The following is a 20136-nucleotide window of genomic DNA, read 5'->3' on the forward strand; positions in this document are numbered from 1 at the left end:
GCTGACTCAGCAGCCACTGTCATTGTTTCCGCGCTGCTCCGCCGGGAGACGTAGGCCGGCCCCGCTGCTGCTTCTTTCTCGCTAGCTTACCTGAGAACGCGACGGCAATGACTGCCCGCCATCTGTGGGCTCTCGCCTCAGGAAGTCTCCAGCGTGTGGTTCTGGGAGCCGAGATGACTGCCCGCACTAGCGAGCCGTGGAGTGTCCCGCCATTGGCTGGCTGCAGACTCCGTGTCGGACTCAGAGGGTCGAACCAACGACCCGCCGTGGACTGGGACGCTGGCACCCCATCTGTTGCTGCGTGTAGGCTGGTGGTGTGATACACCCCGCTGTCCAGGAGACCTGCCACACTTGAATCAATCTCGTTAGAAAACGGCACCTATTTATACTCGGCTGTGTTCCTCTGTTTTGCTAACCCACCGCTTTGTGTCACGTAAGCACCACACCCCGATTACGCCAGTGGGGCCCCTTCTGCCTGTAGCTTGCACCATGCGAACCGCTGCGTTTACGCATTTCAGCGGTTCGACTGCCCTGTGGCCTCCATTCTACTTCTGAACCGTTGGTATGCGTAATTCACTGCAATCCTGCCCACACCTGGCTATAACTTGTGCCCTCTGAAATATTGCACCAAATCTAACATTCCTATCTTAAATTGTGGTGCCGCTAAGTTTTAAAATACGTGCTAATTTGTGGACAGAAGCTTTTCTATTTCAAGCATACTTTTTATATTCAGTCTCAGAATTCGTTCAAGAATTCTGCGGAAAACTGATGTTAAGGACATTCGTCTGTAATTTTTCAGGTATGTTCTTTTACCCTTCTTATACACAGGAGTCGCCTGCGCTTTTTTCCTGTCGCCCGGGACTTTGATTTGGGAAAGAGATTCGCGGAAAATGCAAGCTAACTAAGGGTCCAGTGCCACAGTGTACTGTCTATAGAGCCGAACTGAGATTTCATCTTGACCTGGTGAGTTATTTATTTTGGCCTCTTTTAGTTGCTTCTCTACGCCAGGGATACCTGTTATTGAGTCCTCCATACGGCAGTCTTCGATGTTCAAACGTCGGTATGTTTGAACCCTTCTTCTGCGTGAATGAATTCTTAAAAGCAAAATTTAAAACTTCAACTTCCCTTTGGTTCTCTTCTATTGCCACACCAGATTGGTCAACGAGCATCTGGATAGAAGTCTTCTACCCACTTAGATAATTTATGTAGGAACAGAATTTTCTCGGGTTCTCGGTAAGATCTTTTTCTAAGGTATGACGTAGGAAGTCATGTAATTTGGTCATCGATCACTTTATACATGCATTAATTTCTATAAATTTTTACCTGACGCTATTTAGGTGTTCAATTTTGAATCGAGTACAACAGTCTCTACTACCTCAGAAATTTCTGATTTTTTAAAATTACATTGCAGTCTTCTTTTCCGTCCTTAATCCACTTACTCGGCCCACACTTTTGCAGAGAACGGTTTACATTCAGTTTAAACTGTGTCCATGATTCCTCATATTGGAACTAAATGAAAGTCATTCATTGTCTAAGTAACATACTAACAGCTGCGTATCTGCTCTGTCTAGCAAAAATTATCTTGAAGCGTTCTTGATAAATTTATTAACTTTAGTAACCAGCATCACTATGACAGTAACAAGATCAACAATCCATGTCTCTGTACTGACACTATCGACAATATCAGGGTTGTTCGTAGCTACAGTTTCACTGATTCCGATTATGAACTAATCTTGTAAGTAGGCTGTTTAGGTTTTTATGTTGGTAACGCCATGTAGCGCTCTATATGAAAATCACTGATTGTGCTGTGTGCAGTATGTGGCTCGTTTGCATTGTTGGAATTTGCTGTTGTAGTGTTGGGCAGTTGGCTGTTAACAGCGCGTACCGTTGCGCAGTTGGAGGTGAGCCGCCAGCAGTGGTGGATGTGGGGAGAGAAATGGCAAAATTTTGAGAGCGGATGATCTGAACATGTGTCCATCAGAAAGAGTAAATTTGTAATATTGGTTATCATGAACTGATATATATGTATATATATGATGACTTTTGAACACTATTAAGGTAAATACATTGTTTGTTCTCTATCAAAATCTTTTATTTGCTAACTGCCTATCAGTAGTTAGTGCCTTCAGTAGTTAGACTCTCTTATGTAGCTGGCAGTATTGGCGCTCGCTGTATTGCAGTAGTTCGAGTAACGAAGATTTTTGTGAGGTAAGTGATTCATGAAAGCTATAGGTTACTGTTAGTCAGGGCCATTCTTTTGTAGGGATTATTGAAAGTCAGATTGCGTCGCGGTAAAAATATTGTGTGTCAGTTTAGTGTTGATCAGAATAAGTAAAGAGCGAAATGTTTGAGTACGTTCAGTCTTGCTCAGCTGTTTGAAAATCAAATAACGTAAGGGGTTTATGAGCACAGTCATTCATAAATTTTTCTGAGGGGACGTTTCATAATCTTGGTGAAGTTAAGTATCAAAAATCGGTTAACAATCGTAATCGGGTGCTTTTACAGACCGCCTGGGTGAGGAGCTCTTGTGCCAGAGCGCGTCAGACCGAACCTGCAGAATATCGTTAGTAATTTTCCTAATCATGCTATTGCAATAGGGGGTGACTTCATCTTGCCAAGTATAGATTGGGAGTGTCATGCTTTCGAAACGGGAGCCAGAAACAGGGATTTTTTTGACAATGCTCTTGATGTCTTGTCCGAACGTTACTTTGAGCAGATAAAGAGCCAACTCGTGAGGGTGACCTTTTAGACCTCCTGGCAACAAACAGACCTGAACTTATCGAATGAGTTAACGCAGGGGAAGGTATCAACGATCATATGGCTGTGATGGCACCTATGACAACGTGTCTGACAAAGAATGTTAAGAAAGTTAGAAAGATATTTTTGTTCAGCAAGAGCGACACGATACAAATTTCAAAGTATCTGAGCAGTCAGCATCAAATATTTGGTGATGAGGACGAAGATGTGGAAAATGAATGGAACAAATTTAAAGGAACCGTGCAATACGCCCTAGACAAGTAAGTTCTTAAGGGATGGGGAAGACCCACCATGTTTTAATAGCCGTCTTAGAAAACTGCTACATAAACAAAGAGTACTTAATCTCAGATTCAAGATAAATAAAAACCTGCCTGACAAACAAAAGCTGAACGAAGCGAAAATGAGGGTAAAGAGAGCAATGAGAGAAGCGTTCAATGACTTTGAAAGTAACACTCACTCAACCGATCTGAGTAAAAACCCTAAGAGGTTTTGGTAGTATGTAAAAATTAGTAAGTGGGTCAAAATTACCTATTTATTCATTCAGTGGCCATACTGACACCAACACGGAAGACAACAGAAAGGAGGCCGAAATACTAAATCCGGTCTTCCGAAATTGTTTCAGTGCGGAAGATCGTGACATGGTCGCTCCTTTCAATCGTCGTACTAACGTCGGAATGGCAGATAATGAGATAACCGATGGCGGAGTAGAAAAAAATTTACAATCGCTTAGTAGTGAAAGGCGTCAAGACCCAATAACATATCTATATGATTTTACAAAGATTATGCAAAAGAACCTGCTCTTCTTCTAGCAGTAATTTGTCGTAGATCGCTTGAGCAACGAAGGATACCTAGCGATTTGAAAAAATAGCAGGTTCTACCCGTTTTTAAGAAGAGCCTTAGGGCAGATGCACACAGTTATAGACCTATATCGTTGACCTCAATCTGTTGTAGAATTATAGAACATGTTTCACGCTCAAGAACTATGACATTCTTAGAGAAGGAAAATCTTCTCTATAAAAATCAACATGGATTCCGCAAACTGAGATCCTGCGAAACTCAGCTCGCTCTTTTCCTCCATGAGTTCAAAAGTGCCGTAGACAATGGCACCCAGGTTGATGCCGAGTTCCTTGACTTCAAGAAGATTTTGACACCGTCCGCATTGTCGTTTAGTGAAACAAATTCGAGCAAATCGAGTATCGGAGCAGATTTGCGATTGGATTCAATACTTCCTTACACGTAGAACTGAGCATGTCGCTCTTAACACAACAAAATCGTCAGATGTAAAGGTAATTTACGGAGTACCCCAAGGAAGCGTGATACGACCGTTACTGTTTACAATATACGATGTATAAATGATCTAGTAGGAAGCGTCGGATGCTGTTTAAGGCTGTTCGCAGATAATGCGGTTGTCTGTAACAAAGTAGCAACGCCAGAAGATTGCAACGATTTGCAGAATGACCTCTAGAGAACTGATGAATGGTGCAGGCTTTGGCAGTTGACCCTGAACGTAGATAAACGTAACATATTGTGCATGAACAGGAAAATAAAACCACTACTATGTAGCTACACTGTTGATGGAAAACCGCTGGAAACAGTATTTGCCGTAATATATCTAGGAGTAACTATCCAGAGTGGCCTTAAGTGGAATGACCACATAAAACAAATTGTGGGAAAAGCAGATTCCAGACTCAGATTCATAGGAATAATCTTAAGGATATGTAACTCATACTCGTAGGAAGTGGCTTATAAGGCGCTTGTTCGATCGATTCTTGAGTACCGATCATCTATCTGGGATCCCTATCAGACAAAACTGATAGAAGAGACAGAGAAGACCCAGCGAAGAGCATCACGCTTCATCACGAGATCACGAGAGCGTTAGGGAGATGTTTAACAAACTCCATTGGCAGACTTTATAAAACAGGCGTTATGCACCACGAGAGATTTACTGTTGGAATTTCGAGAGAGCACTTTCCTGAAAGAGTCGGACAACATATTACTACTCCCCAGATGCGTCTCACGTGATGGTCATGAGGAGAAAATTCGAGAGATTGGATCCAATACAGGGGCTTACCGAGAATCATCCTTCCCACGCAATATTCGCGAGTGGAACGGGGCTGCAGGTCTCAATCGCACAGAAAGCACCTTCCACCACACACCAATAGGTGGTTAGGTGGCTTTCGGAGTATGATGTAGATGTAGATATAAAATATTTCCATAGCGTGGAGGCTGTGGAACTAGCTGCTCAAGTGAGTTTCCAGAAAATATTTTCAAGATTAATTCACAAGCATGTCTTGTAGTACGACCTGCAATTACTCCATACAGGCCAAAGTCTGTACTCGGTAAGCTAAATAAAGTCGCTTCCAACTAACATTCGTGCTCTGGGTTCTGTCCGCGCTGAAGAGTGTAGCCTTTCTTGGAATGGTTCTAAAACTGCCACGGCGGAATTAGGTGGCGGATGGAAACATTCGAAGTTTAATTTGAGTACAATTAAGCTTCTTACCCGCTTCTAGATAACTTCACAGTTACACTCAGTTTAGATCTGTATAGACACAATAATTTTGTCGGCTGTAGTGAACATAACACCTACTATGGCACCCAATATGTCTTTCTGATATACGTTCCGTGCCTCATCAAATATTTCGGAGATCTCTACTTCCGTTTTCAGCCAGCTCTTGGTTCCGTGAATAATTTTAGCGCGTCAACGTTCCTGGAAACTGTATTACCAGTAGGATTTTTACAGCTTGTTATCTCTGTGCATCGTGTGTTACATTTTCGTCTTCTTTACCCTTTAAGTATATTGTAGATGTAAACTTTGTTTTATGTCGGAATCTGTCCTTTGTTAAGCCCACATAAATTCGTACTGTGATGCGACGTAAACTAATGTATACACTAAATTGTCGAAACAAACTGTATATTTCCAGTGTTGAGATGGCTGAAGGAATTCATTATGAAAGCCAGTAAGTTTAGGAGCTCTGGTAGAAATGCTTCGACAACTTACTGTTAAAATTTTGACAGTCGAAGTGTCTTTACTTTGTACGTCGTCTGGTTTCACCCATTACGTATCGACTGGCGAGAACTGATCAGAGTACCTCAAAGTAGCGTCTAGCCTAAAAAAAGGGATTGCACTCCACAAGTACTCTGTTATCCAGCTGGCCGCTTTCTTTGTGTAGTGCAGCCCTGGCCAGTCAAGGGGAGTCCTACAGTTCTCCAACCCATAACGCAGATTCAGATATCTGCCTACAAGACCGCCACAGAATCGACAGAGCCTTTGGCGGAGACGCTCTACTCGGCTCCAAACCAAAGGTCCCTGATCGACTGTGGGTATGATGTTGCAAACTATGTGCTCTGCTTGCACACCGCGAGTGTGCCACCAGTCTCCACCACTTGCGCCAATTTCCTGTACGAGCTGAGGATGGTCTCAGAATCCATCGAGATAAGCGACTTCGACAAACGGCAGATTACTATTACACACTGCCTGTTAACGAGTATCTCGAAAACGAAGCTGGTCCAGTGTTAACGTGTTACTGTCGTGAGCATCTATGGAAAGAGGTAGAAGGACAGTAAAATTACCACTACATCTACATCTACATGACTACTCTGCAATTCACATTTAAGTGCTTGGCAGAGAGTTCATCGAACCACAATCATACTATCTCTCTACTATTCCACTCCCGAACAGCGAGCGGGAAAAACGAACACCTAAACCTTTCTGTTCGGGCTCTGATGTCTCTTATTTTATTTTGATGATCATTCCTACCTACGTAGGTTGGGCTCAACAAAATATTTTCGCATTCGGAAGAGAAAGTTGGTGACTGAAATTTCGTAAAAAGGTCTCGCCGCGACGAAAAACGTCTATGCTGTAATGACTTCCATCCCAACTCGTGTATCATATCTGCCACACTCTCTCCCCTATAACGTGATAATACAAAACGAGCTGCCCTTTTTTGCACCCTTTCGATGTCCTCCGTCAATCCCACCTGGTAAGGATCCCACACCGCGCAGCAATATTCTAACAGAGGACGAACGAGTGTAGTGTAAGCTGTCTCTTTAGTGGACTTGTTGCATCTTCTAAGTGTCCTGCCAATGAAACGCAACCTTTGGCTCGCCTTCCCGACAATATTATCTATGTGGTCCTTCCAACTGAAGTTGTTCGTAATTTTAACACCCAGGTACTTAGTTCAATTGACAGCCTTGAGAATTGTATTATTTATCGAGTAATCGAATTCCAACGGATTTCTTTTGGAACTCATGTGGATCATCTCACACTTTTCGTTATTTAGCGTCAACTGCCACCTGACACACCATACAGCAATCTTTTCTAAATCGCTTTGCAACTGATACTGGTCTTCGGATGACCTTACTAGACGGTAAATTACAGCATCATCTGCGAACAATCTAAGAGAACTGCTCAGATTGTCACCCAGGTCATTTATATAGATCAGGAACAGCAGAGGTCCCAGGACGCCTCCCTGGGGAACACCTGATATCACTTCCGTTTTACTCGATGATTTGCCGTCTATTACTACGAACTGCGACCTTCCTGACAGGAAATCACGAATCCAGTCGCACAACTGAGACGATACCCCATAGCTCCGCAGCTTGATTAGAAGTCGCTTGTGAGGAACGATGTCAAAAGCTTTCCGGAAATCTAGAAATACGGAATCAACTTGAGATCCCCTGTCGATAGCGGCCATTACTTCGTGCGAATAAAGAGCTAGCTGAGTTGCACAAGAGCGATGTTTTCTGAAGCCATGCTGATTACGTGTCAATAGACACTAGGTACTAAATGGTTGAACGTCTACAACTCTCCACAGAATGTTAGGATCGGAGGCGTCTCTGCATTATAAAGTAGGATAGATGATGCTCTGTGGCACCTCTGCCGAAAGAGAGCAATGCTGGTGTACACACTAGTGTTTCGTAGCACGCTATTCGTCGTACATTGTTGAACACGAAGGTCGGCAGCAGATCATCCCTACGTGTTAACATGTTGACCCAACGACATCGTCAACTAAGACTGCAATGACACGGTATCATCGGAATTCGACGTAGATCAATGGAAACGTATCGGCTGTTCGGGTGAACCACATTTTTGCTATACTAGGCCAACGGTCATCTCCACAAACGCCGTCATCGAGGGGATCGCCGGCTCGAAACATACAGCGCACCATGGACGCCGGCTGCTTTGAACAATATTATGGTGTGGGAGACTTTCTCCTGCACTTGCATGGCCTGCACTGGCAATCGAAGACAGACTGAAAGTTGCGAGCCACTTGCATCCCTTCATGCTTGACCTCTTCCATGAAGGCGATGTTATCTTTCAGTAGTATGACTGTCCGTGTTTCGGAGCCAGAACCGTGCACCAGTGGTTTCAGGAGTATTACAGTGAAATTACATTGATGCCTCGGGGACCGAATTGGCCTGATATAAATCCTAAGGAACCCATTTTGGTCGCTATCGGCTGCCATCACCGCCTAAGCAAATCAGCGGCAGGGTGCTCAGACATCTAATGAGACATACCTGCATAAACCTAACACTTCCGGGCTCCTGACATGCAGAATCTGCAATGCACTTCCATCCAAAGACGAACCAACAAGCTATTAGGCAGGTGGTCATCAAGTTTTGGCTAATCAGTGTATATTGCAGCGTGAAAGAGATGGGATCAGATAACAGAATCTATGAAAAAGCCGCTGATACTTTTCACTTATTCTGTGAAGTTGCAACAAATACTCCCACTCTTGCTCGCACAGGAACCCTGTTTGAAAACAGATGATCGTCTCAGATTAATTTCTCGAGTATTTCGTTGAAATGCTTTCCTATTGTTGTGTATTTACGCAGAAGCTTTGAGCGGGAGGTAAACTCAATCCAGATTCGTTATTATTCGCCTCCTCCCAGTAGAACGCAACTCATATTCATTTCTTGCTAGTAAATACTGAATTGATCCTTTTTTTGGTCGAGTATATTCGTGTCTCTTTCCTTAAGACGGCCTCGCGAAAGAAAAATAATGAGTCTGTAATGTGCAGAGGAATGAGATGAAGTTAAACTATAGGATGAAATATTTCCACAAAGCGAATAACACTAACTGCAACTATTTATTGTGCAGTATTTCTAAATAGTATTAGCAACTGTCATTAGTTGTCGACAAATAATTGCAAGTAATGACTCCTAATATTTGGAGTTCATGAAAGTCTGTAAGCTATGTGTTAAAAATTGTGACACTGAGCAGGCTGCTTCTTAATAATCCAACGAGTAAAGACTGGGGAGGTTTTGGCTTTAGTACGCAGAGCCGTATGAAGCTGATTCTGCGCCCCCGGCAGAACTGCCAAACCAGCGGCCCTTCCCCACCCACTCAACAAATAAAATTTAAAATAACCATTCTGCTATTTTTTTCTACACAGATCTAGCAAATTTTGCGATTTGCTAAATAGTTTCAACAAAAATTAAGTATTGTATATTAGTTACATTAACAACATTAATGAAAAATAATGCACACAACGTATTTAAATGTACCAATATGATAATAAATTTACAAACTGTAGAAATTTTCTAAAAATTGTCGGGAGTAAAATAAAATCAATATCTTATTGTTCATGGCCTCTACTATATACTGATTTTATTGTAAGGTGCAATGAGCAACATGTTTCATTTGCTCCTCGTAAGTTATTGATAGTCGATAAATTATAAATCAGATATAAAGGAAAAGGACATATAGTTTCGAATTCAGAAAATATCCGTTTCATAAGTAGTGTTTTTACTAAAATTTTACTTTGCATTTCCTTGCATTGAAAGAAGATAACCGGTTTATGATGTCACAAAAGTCAAGTTTAACAGCTGTGGCGTATTTTTCACCAAAATCAGCTACAAATCTTTCAAAATAACAAATAGAGCTTTCATTTAGGTGCTTCTTGACAAGTAGTTGCAGTTAGATGAAGTGGTGCGATTTGTGTGAGAACTGTTTTTCAGTTCCCTTTTTATTCTATCAAATACCTTAACCCACTCCGTCTCAAACAGTTTCTCAGCACAGATCAAGTGTGCCCCGATTCAGTCTTCTCTCCCGTCACCCTCTCCTGTATGCTCAACGCCTTAACAGCAGTACTTATTTGAAAAGATATTGAATTCTACATCTACATCTATACTATACGAATCATTGTGAAGTGCATGGCAGAGGGCACCTCTTGCTGTGCCAGTTATTTGGATTTTTTCCCGTTCTATTGACATACGAAAAACAATTGTTCAAATACCTCTGTGCTTTCTGTAATTAGTCTAATCTTACTCTCACGGTCCCTATGGGAGCTCTATGCAGGGGTTTTGATATATTCCTAGAGACATAATTTGAAGCTACTTCTTGAAACATTGTTAGTAAACTTTCTCGGGATAGTTTCCGTCAATCTTCAGGAGTCTGCCAGTTCAGTTCCTTCAACATCTCGGTGACTCTCTCCTGTGGGTCAAACAAACCTGTGACCATTTGTCCTATCCTTCTCTGTATACCTTCAGTATTTGTACTATTACTACTTGTTATGGGTCACATAGAACATTATTCTAGAATGGGTCATGCGAGTGATTTTTAAGCAATCTCCTTTTTATAATGATTGCATTTTCCTAGTATTATACTAATAAACCGAAGTCTGTAACATGCTTTACACACGACTGAGCCTATGTAATCGCTCTCCTTCATGTCCCTATTAAGTGTGTAAGACGTTGTGATCTCCTGACCTTCATTGCTTACATATTTCGCCCTCACAATCATATTCCGCACATCAAGACGCTTCATTTGAACCCAAACTCGATAAGATAAAGTCAATGTTGTATGAACTCATGTAAACGATATGCAAACAACTAACAAATCGCAAGTGTGCACCGTGGTTGAAATACTCGAGGCTGGCGCACACACATACATTTCAGACACGACGGTTACAGGAGTTTTTAGTTCGAGAGGGGCAACCGCACGCCAGGAGGCCAGACACAACCCATTTATGTCAGTCGGTGGCCGCCCGTGGAGCGGACAGCGTTCGCCCAATGGAAAAGGGAACGACCCCAAGTTCGGCTTAAAAGCAAATTCCGCTACATTGTGTGGGAGCGGCCAGCCTACGCATTCTTTACACATAGCACGCAGTTTCAGAGATTTTCACAGGGAGACAGCAAACGTCAAACGCTGATACTACAGATTTCTGGATTGGTCGCCTTAAACGAAATGTCATTCTCCCACTTTAGAAGAGCAATGCTGACTGGCGGACGATATTTCTGACGCCTTAGCTGAAGGAGTAATGGAAGAGACTGAAAGATATACCCCTTCACGTCTGGCATGGAGAGGCGCCGTTCCGTTGTCGCTCTTGGAGCGAGGAACAAGTCTCTCCTCAGTACTTCACTGGGAGAGCACCTCTGTCGAGAGCGAATAGAAGTGCAACTCTCTATATTGAGTCCTTGCGATTAAGTGTTGTTCACTGTGTTGGCTGACACAATTATTGTGTGGTATGAACAGACAGAGTTATAGTTAAACACCTGCGAGCAAATTTTTGAGTGGCATCGCAGTGGACTGGTTATCTGACCGGTGTACCACGCCAATAGTTAGACTAGGGGCGAATAGGAATCCTTGACTTCATCAAGGCATAGGGAGAGTTTGGTTGGAGAAGGTCAATCCACATTGAACGATAGTTATCTTCTTTTCAGCAGCGAGCGGCGCAGACAGCAGTCATGGCAGCTTACAGTATCGTGCGCTACAGCCATTGCGAGCCCCATATTTCCTCCACAACAGTACACGTCACTGCATTTCACGCGCGACAGCCTCAACTGTACCTAGCAACATTCTAAAGGAAAATTATTCAAGTTAAGTAGGCACGCCTCTCAGCCATTCTGCCAAGTCAACAACCATCTTAAACTTTGTATAGAAATTTCATTAGCGAATCCTATCCTTGAGAGGGAACTTCACATTCCGAAAAGAACCAGGATATAACTTGTTCAATTCATAACTAAACGTGCCATAGTGATTTCTGAGACTTTTTTCTAATAAATAATAACTTTCGTTAGTTTAATGTTTTTCTTACACTAACTAGCACTACTCCAGTACCCAAGTATCCCACTAGTTACATAAAAACTTTTGTGAATTTTTTATGTCAAATCCTTACAGCAGACGACTCCAGAAGACATTTATCGCTGAACGTTTTTCTAGAATTTCTCTTTATAACGTTAGGAGCGTCTGTTCGACTTCTGTAGTAGTGTGGGGGTGCAAATTGCATCTTGCAGAAGCCACAGGGTAAAGGGTGCATCTCAGATTAATCCGTTGCGCAGAATAACAGAATCTCAGATCAACCCCACGCTCACAAGTGGTATATCCAAGCATTTGCCCACACTGAAATCTTGTCAAGGTCTTAAAGAATGTTTGTAAAACTTCGTTCAGACTGTAGATAACTGCATCATCTGCGAAAAGCCCGAGGTTGCCATACATCTTGTCCCCAAGATCATTAACAAACAACATGAACAGTAAGCGACCAAAAGCATTTCTGGGGCGTACATCCGATGTTACCTCTTTATCTGTTGATGACTCTCCATCCAAGATAACATGCTGCGTCGTTCCTACCAAGAAATCCTCAGTCCAGTCCCATATTTTGTCTGATATCATATGTGATCGTACTTTTGATAACTTGTGTAGGTGTAGTACTGAGGCAACTGCTTTTCGGAAATCGAGAAATAATGTATCTACCCCACTGACTAGATCCATGGCTTCCAGGATATCACGTGAGGAAAGCTCGAGATGGAGATCACATGATGTACGTTTCCGAAATTAATGCTGGTTGGCATCTCGTTCCGTACGAGATCCCTAATTACGTTTGAGACCAGAATGTGTTCCAATAGTCTACAACAAATGGATGTGAAGGATATTGGACGGTAGTTTTGTAGGCCAAAAATGTTACCCTTCTTGTAGACAGGTGTGGCTTACGCCTGCCTGCAACTACTGGGCACAGCTTTTTGTTCGAGGGATCTACAATAGATTATAATTAACAGAGGGTCTAACTCAGCCGTGAATTGGGCATAGAATCTGATAGTGATTCCATCGGGTACTTGGGATTCGTTCGATTTTAGAGATTTCAGGTGTTTCTCAACACCATTGACAATAATATCTACTTCACTCATCTATTCAGAGGTACGATAATTAATTTGGAGCAATATTCCTGGGTATTACATCGCAAAGGAGGGTTTCAAAACAGAGTTAAGCCTTTCTGCATTTGTTTTGCTACCCTTAATTTCATTTCCAGCCTTTTCCTTGAGTTGCTAGACAGCAACTTTGGAGCCACTATCAGCCTTTACGTATGACTCAGACCTTCTTTCTGTTTCGTGAAAGATCCATTGACAATTTCTGCCTCGGTAGTCACTGACGGCTTCATGCACTGCTCTCTTGACTGCCAATCGCGTTGCATTCAGCATCTCTCTATCTATAGCACTATGCTTTGTTTTATACCTATTATGCAGTACTCTCTGTTTCCTTAGAAGTTTATATACAGTGATTGTATACCACGGATTATCTCTCCCATAATAAACTATCCTACTGGGTATATATCTATCCAGTGGATTGTCAACAATTCTGTTAAAATTGAGACATAGTTCCCATAAATGTTCCTGTCCTGAGGTGAAAGTTTCAAGTTCCTCATTCAAGTGTGACACTGTTGTTTTTCTGTCTAGTTTGCTGAACATATAAATCTTTCTGCTTTTTTTTAGGTTAGTTAGTTGATTTGGGGTCAGGGACAAAACAGCGAGGTCATCGCTCCCACCGGAATAGGGAAGAATGGGAAGGAATGGGGAAGGAAGTTGGCCGTGCCGTTTCAAAGGAACCATCCCGGCATTTGCCTGAAGTGATTTATGGAAATAACGGACAACCTAAATCAGTACCGCTCGACGCACTTTTGAACCGTTGTCCTCCTGATTGGGAGTCCAGCGTGCTAACCACTGTGCTACCTCGCTCGATTGCTTGTTTTAGTTGCCCTATGTTTTTTGGCATACATTGTTGTTATAACTTTCTCATGGTCACTGATACCAGTTTCGGTGTGGACTTCGTCAAAGAGGTCAGGTCTGATTGTTGCCATTAGATCTAATGTATTTCGATGAGTGGGGTTCTGAGATGTCTGTTCTAGGTAGTTTTCAGAAAAGTCATTCAGCAACATTTCTCAGGATGTCTTATCACCATCACCACCTACAAAACTATATTTATCCCAACTAACTGTTGGATGATTAAAGTCTCCTACAACTAATTAAGTATCATTAGGGAACTCGTGCAAGCTAACTGTGGTTTTCTCTAAAGTGTTGCATTACAGCAGGAAAAGAATCTGCTGGTCGATAGAAAGACAGTATTATAATTTTGTGCCATCCCCGATATTGATTCAATCTCACATGTAGCATCAATTTCTGCCTTAGTAGATTTGAGTTTCTATCTACTGCGATAAGTACACCACTTCCATTTCCCGTTTCCTTTCGTTTCGGTACACGCTTAAATTTTTCCCAAGGATTTCAATACTGTCAACATTAGATTTTAATAAACTTTTTGTGCCTTATACAATGTTCAGTGCTTTTCAGGTGCGCTTCAAAGTTTGGCACATTGTTGCCAATGCTGCAGCAATTAACTGTAGGATTTAGACGTTCTCACCTGCGTCAGGTATTTCTTTGTATCTTACAGTAATACTTCCGGGTTTCCCACAGCTATCGTTATCCGGACTGGATTAAGAGTCATCTAATCTAAACAAACCCTTGTGTTCACCCCATACACAGTCAGGTACTTGGGTAACTCCCTCTGATGTCTAGTGTACACTTAATCTATTTAGGAGGACCCTACTTCGCTCAACCATATGGCGCATCTCTAGTGAGTCACAACTTAGCCTGTCACAGAATCCTCAAAGCCTCTGGATCAAGTCTTAAAAACAAAAAAAAGGTTCAAGTGGCTCTGAGCACTATGCGACTTAACTTCTGAGGTCATCAGTCGCCTAGAACTTAGAACTAATTAAACCTAACTAACCTAAGGACATCACACACATCCATTCCCGAGGCAGGATTCCAACCTGCGACCGTAGCGGTCGCTCGGCTCCAGACTGTAGCGCCTAGAACCGCAAGGCCACTCCGGCCGGCCTTCAAGTCTTCCACTCGACTAATAAACAGAGGGCCACGATCTGTTCTGGGAAAAATGCTGCAGATGGTGAGCTTCGTTGACACTCCGAGAGCGAGGATGGTATTGTAAACTTTCTCTGCTAGTCGCTGGAAACATCCAGGAACCGTCTCGGAGCCTGGACGACACACATCGTTTGCTCCAACGTGAGCAACAATCTGTAACTGTTTGCACCTCGTTCCCTCAGTGGATGCTTGAATAGCCTCATAAACATGCTGAAAGCAGCCTCCAGGCATAATGGCTGAGGGTACACGGCGTTACTTCCCATCCCTTGTCACCATATCGCTAAGGAGTTTCATTATTCGCCGTATGTTTGAACTGCCGACGATTAACAAACCCCTACACTTCTGTGTTTGCCTCCTCTTGACACGGGAAAAACAAGTTTCCCCAAAACAGGTGAAGTGAGTCCCACTGACACAGTTTCAGATTCAGTAAAAGACGGCATCTCAAGCAGGTATTTCAGAGTAATAGGTATAACACTCTAAGTGTTGTGGTTCCTGTGTACCCCGCACAGGAGGCCTAGACTCAACATTGACACACCACCCACAGTCACGTGGGCGAGTAATGAAAGGGCTATTTCCTGAAGGAGAGACAGTGTCCACAGAAGAGAATAGTACTTGAGGTATTTCTGCGACCTCTGGTACACTACTCTTGGTAGCCCCCCCCCCCCCCCAACCCCCCCCCCCCCCACCCCAACCCCCCGGCCTTCAACACACCCGTTCGCAGCACCTTCCAATCGCTTGGCAGTAGTCATGAAGACCTACAGCTGCTTACGAATAGCAGACAACTCATCCCCTGAATGAGATTTTAACTCTGCAGCGGAGTGTGCGCTGATATTAAACTTCCTGGTAGATTAAACTTATGTGCCGGACCGAGACTCGAAATCGGGACCTTTGCCTTTCACGGGCATGTACACTACCAACTAAGCTACCCAAGCACGACTCACACTCCGTCCTCACAGCTTTATTTATGCTACTACCTCGTCTCCTACATTCTGGGGCGTGAGTCGTGCTCGGGTAGCTCACTTGGTAGAGCACTTGCACACGAAAGGCAAAAGTCCCGAGTTCGATTATCGGTTCGGCACATAGTTTTAATCTGCCAGGAAGTTTCAACTCATCCCCTGCCTGAGAAATGCAAACGCAGAGGGGCTGCATTATGTCTGGAGCAATATTTTACAGAACAGTAAACGATTTACGCCTGGTGTTGTATTTTACAGAATAGTGAACAAATAACTTTATACTAAGTTTGCTGATTCTCTTTCAATTTATGAACTTGATATGCTACTAATATTATCGGCAGTCTTTCGGAGTTCCAGTAATTTATAGACGAAAATCAGATATCTACTGCAACAGAAAGCTAGGTACAAATTTTACTACTTCTCTGAAGCGTTTTTCAGGTTATGATTAATAACAATGATCTTACTAAAAATGTAGACATTATACAATCCCACTAAAAGAGAAAAATAATATGACACTATACTTACTTATTCACAATAACTGTAAATCACAAACACCGATTTCTTAGGAATAACTTTTACATAACATTCTTAAGCTGCTAAGAACTTGTCGAAGTATACTTTTTACACGAAAATACATAACGGAATTCAGGAATTGTTAGTTGTGAAATAGGATATTGTGGCACAGTTAACTTTGCGACTGACAATATAATGCTACACAATATACACAGAGCTTAGTCATGGGATACCTTCTAATATTGTGTCGAACTTCCTTCTTCCCAGCGTCGTGCAGCAACTTGACGTAGCATGGACTCGTTAGAAGTCCCCTGCAAAAATACTGAGGCATGCTGCCCCAGTATCCATTATTAATTTCTAAAGTGTAGCTTGTGCAGGATTTTGTGCACAGACTGACCTCTCGATTATGTCCCATAAATGTTCGATAAGATTCATGTCGGGCGATCTGGTTGGCCAAATCATTCGCTCCAATGGTCGAGAATGTGCTTCAGACCAATCACAAACAATTGTGGTTCGGTGACATGGCGCATTGTCATCCATAAAAATTCCATCGTTGTTTGGGCACATGAAGTGCATGAATGGCTGCAAAAATGGTCTACAGGTAGCCAAACATAAGCATTTCCAGTCAGTGACCCATTATGATGGACCAGAGGATCTATTACATTCCATGTAAACAGCCCAAACTATTATGAAGCCGCCACCAGCTTCTGCAGTGCCTTGTTGACAACTTCGGTCCATGACTTTGTGGGGTCTGCGTCACATTCGAAACGTACCATCAGATCTTACATACTGATATCGGACTAATGTTACCAGGTGACGGTTTTCCCGTCGTCTAGGGCCCAACGGATGTGGTAACGAGCCCAGGAGGGGCGGCGCAGGCGATGTAGTGTGATGGCAGGCCCATTAACGACAAATTACGCTCCACTATACGTAACGGATACGTTCGTCGTATGTCCCACATTGATTTCTTCTGTTAATTCACAATGTATTGCATTTCTGTTAGCACTGATAACTCTACAGAAACGCCGCTGCTCTCGGTCGTTAAGTGAAGGCCGTCGCCCATTGCGTGGACAGTGGTGAGAGGCAATGCTTGAAATTTGGTATTCTCTGCAAACCCTTGACTCTGTGGATCTCGGAATACTGAATTCCCTAACGATTTCCGAAATGGAATGCCCTATGCACCTAGTCCCAACTATCTTTCCGCATTCAATATCTGTTAAAACTTTTCACGTGAATCGCCTGACTACAAATGACAGCTCCGTCAATGCACTGCCCAATTATACCCTTCGTATGTGACACTACTGGCAGCTGCATTTGTGCATTTCGCTTTTCCCATAACATTTGTCACCTCAACGTAGTCGGCTGGTGTGGGCGAGAGGTTCTAGGTGCTTCAGTCTGGATCCGCGCGACCGTTACGGTCGCAGGTTGGAATCCTGCCTCGGGCATTGATGTATGTGATGTCCTTAAGTTAGTTAGGTTTAAATAGTTCTAAGTTCTAGGGGACTGATGACCTTGTAGAGAAGCAGCCTACTCACGCCGTATAAAATTCACATCAGTCTTTCCAGCTACTCAGCTGTAACTAGCTCTGACGTCATAAATGTTGCACAATACTTTAAAAATCAAGGAAGTAACCTGAAACGTTTCTAGCATGTCAGGAGTAATACTAAATCAGTATGTGTTGAATATCAGTTCGATAACTTTAACCACTTTCTAAATTTGGACATTTTTCTGTAAAAATCATTAGCGCAACAGAAAAGAGCTAGAAACTTAAAAATTTATATTTAGATTCCTTTTTCATAATAGTTTAGTAGAAACAGTATTCTGGAGCTCACAAATTAAAATTTGAGTTGAAATTCATGATTTTCTGGATTTGTCTTAAAAATTAAGGAAGCAAGATAGATTAAGTAAGCGAATAAATAAGGCTAGGATGTTTAAATTTAAGTAGAAGGGAGATCCGCTATAATCATAAAGATCTGAGAAGTTTCAACTGAAAAACTATTAAACTATAGCGATAGCGTATCTCCAAAGGGCAAGTTCAGAGCTCGTCTACTGCGTGTAGTGTAATTAAATTAATTCTCTCGCCCAAAATATTTGACTGAGCCACGTCAGACTTTTATTGTGATTACTTACCTGTGTGCTGATCGCACATTCAAATTGAGAGCTTCATCGGCCATCACCAAAGGAAGCAATAATTTATTCGATAACTTAAAGTGGTGCATTACTAGCCCAGCCCCAGCGGCTAGTCGGCTAGTCGGGAGAGCGGATGTAATCAGGCGTTCCCTTAGCCGTCTGCACCGCGGCTTTATATATAAGAACGCTGCAGAAAGAAAGGTCCCAGTTCTCTACAGACGCTGATTAGTGCACCATCTGTGCCGGGAGTCGCGTCGCGTCGGTATCATTGCTATAAACAGCCTCGGATGCCGTCATAAGTTACTCGGGATACGCGTAACCATGAAATCGTTTTCGAGTGAAGTGTTAATTCTGGGATGAGTTTCATGATCTATCTTCAGTTTGCGTATGTCGTACTTTCACGTGCCGCCGCAGGACAGACATTCTACCATTATTTAGCGTGGTGTTTGATGAACATTATCTTCAAATTTTGGCGAGCATTCACTTAAACATTTAATTTGAACAGTTATAGTTGCATCAGCGCATTATACTCTGAACTGCTCTGGTAGTTGGATTGTGTATATTCTTTTTGGTCTGTGACTTTCATAATATAGCGAACATTTTAGAGTCAATCGTTTTTGATTATGAATCCCAGACAATCTCCTAATTCCTCAGAGCTATAAGCTCTAGCTATAAGTGTATTCCTCAGATGAAGTGGACACTAGGAATTCTAATTACAGGCTTCACGTTTTGCTAATCACTTTCTAGTTGCCAATATTGTAGTTAGTGAGGCAGTGTTGAGAACGGCAAACAACAGAATTAAATAAATCATAGGAACATTTTAATAACAATAATTCCACCCACCGCCCCACATATGTTGCTAATCGCCCAGTAATGCATCTTTTCTACAAAACATTTGTTAACAACAATTAATTTCCACCCGCCGCCCCACAATCTCAGATGATAAGTCCCATAGTGCTCAGAGCCATTTGAACCATTTGAACCTCAATGTGATACGTTTATGTTTACAATTTTGATCTAATACTACACAATACACCTCGACACCCGCAGAAGTTTTGACAAAATAAGCATCAAAAACAGGTTGAAACTTTACGTCAAGTTTATGTACCTAAGTTTTCGAAATGCATTTGTGTCACGCACGTGATTTTATGCTAAAATAGAGGAAAATCCACGAATCGGCTTATATAATTCAGTGTAAGTAAGTAAAAGTGCGACTTTTACGGATTTTGCCACTTTGCTGAATTTGCGTCCTCTTTTACACTGTCGTGTGTCACAAAAAAGATGTGAAATGTCACAGTATAACAGAGGCGCATCCGTGTGGGGAGGCTGTCGATTATTTATACTTTATGGAATCATAGAATTGTTATGGAATTACAAACGTATTTATCCGCACCTTCTCACAATAGATTTTTAAAATTTTTCGCCAATCTGATAAACTTAGTGCTATATCAAGGATAGCACTCTTTCCTTGCAGCGAATTGTTAGAACAGTCCCGGTGCATCGTTTTTTGCTAGAAACTTAGTCGGTTTATGTTTCTCGATCTGTGACTGTCTCGTAAGAAAAATAACTGACAACGATCGCTGATAATATTGAAATCTTTTTGTTTCAAGTATCTTACAAACATTATTAAAATTTC

Source organism: Schistocerca gregaria, chromosome X, assembly GCF_023897955.1.
Source record: "Schistocerca gregaria isolate iqSchGreg1 chromosome X, iqSchGreg1.2, whole genome shotgun sequence".
NCBI classification, from domain to species: Eukaryota; Metazoa; Arthropoda; class Insecta; order Orthoptera; family Acrididae; genus Schistocerca; species Schistocerca gregaria.